This window comes from Phytophthora parasitica (assembly GCF_000247585.1).
Source record: "Phytophthora parasitica INRA-310 unplaced genomic scaffold supercont2.179, whole genome shotgun sequence".
Taxonomy (NCBI): domain Eukaryota; phylum Oomycota; class Peronosporomycetes; order Peronosporales; family Peronosporaceae; genus Phytophthora; species Phytophthora nicotianae.
Window position 1 is genome coordinate 38,621 of NW_008649165.1, and position 1,678 is coordinate 40,298.

Sequence of the window (1,678 nt, forward strand, 5' to 3'; positions counted from 1 at the left end):
ATAAAGGCCTATTAAACAGCCTACCGAAGCTTTCGTGCTTCGTAATGAGTTAAATGAACTGCGATTTGTTGGCTTAAATGCGGGTCGACACTTAAAATTGTGCATTCACAATTTTAAGTGTCGACCCTATTTTAGCATCAAGTGGAGCGCGATGCTCACCTAGTATTATTTATTATTGACTAGGCAAGCCGACTTCCAGCTTGAAATTTATATCTATGTTCAGCGAACCAATACCAGGACAGGTATTCGTCGAGCTACAGAGGCTCGTGTTGAAGCATCAGCTGCTGCAATTGCTGAACTGCTGAACTACCGCCACATATGGTCCTGCGTCGCAACGTTATTGGGCAATTTCACACGCGAAGGTACTCTTTTAGAGCCACCAACGAGTGCTACGTTTGCGCAATTACAACGTATCGATGCTCTACAAACTGAAGGTTCTGCTGATCAAGAGCAACAAAACGACTCGAATCCACTGCAGTTCACGGCGGTTGCATGCCAAATAAATGGGGGCATTATTACTATAGATATGGATGTTGCTGACTTGCGTCGCGTCGTTGGAATGCCATCTTACGACCTCCCCCCCCCCCCTTCGGGCCCTCTGTATGAAGTGGTGGGGAGAGTAAACTTCCCGCAGAGAAAATAGGGCGCATCATTTTAGCGTAAGTCAACGATAATTACTTTTAACCAATGCGAACATATTACTGTGTGTTGATTTCAACCAATCATAAGTGTTTGTGAATATGTGGCTTCACAGGCATCAGCAGGAATCGGTTCATAACTTTTAGCGCCATGCGGTCGAGTTCTTGTAAATCGAGACATTTGCAGAGTACGGAAAGAGGATAACTCGGAGCATGAATCGTTGGTGCAATACTGTAGCATGCGTAATTGGTGTATACTACGTAATATACTGGAACCGGACCCAGATACAAGCTAGCGCGGCCAGTAGACACTGTCACTGGTGTCTGTAACTCTAGCACAGGAGAACGATCAGAGGCTCTGTTTACAAGCTTGCAAGTGTTAGGGAGGGTGTGGATTAAAGAATCCTTTTTGCCCTCGAGATGCTTGCTGGGCTCGCTGTTGGTTACAACTCCGAGGTGGTATAGACCAGGATCCAGGAGCAGCGCCACGAGCACATCGACGTCGTGGTGCCTCGTTATTGTAGTGGCGAGGAAGCGCAAGTTGATTGGTTACGGTAGACGATGAGCCGTAGTGGACGCCGCTCTGGTCTTCGTCAAGTGCCTGTAATCATTACTGGCAGTAATGTAAGCTTAGTCTTCTCAGCTGCAGTATCCACAACCATGTTCAATTTACTACTAACTGTAGATACTCTCCAATCCAACCCTATCCTTGCAAAAGCTAGCTAAACCCACACACAACTGAAAGCTATGCAAACCGGATATATTTGTACGTACCGCTTGCGACGGTGTACTGTACTATGTCAGTTACAATCTGAACTTCATCACTACATGCGACGTACGTAGTCTCATCATGACTCGACTTGATTCATCCGCAAGGCATGTGCTGCCCTGGTTATTCTGAGTAACTTACTCCAGCAATAAAGCACGCAAGAAATGTATGTGGGGGTGTTCCCGTCGGTCGTAGAACCCCTTAATGTTAGTGAACAACACAGGATGGCAAACTATGCCACTATGCAATAGTTGCGAAAAAGATGTTAGCC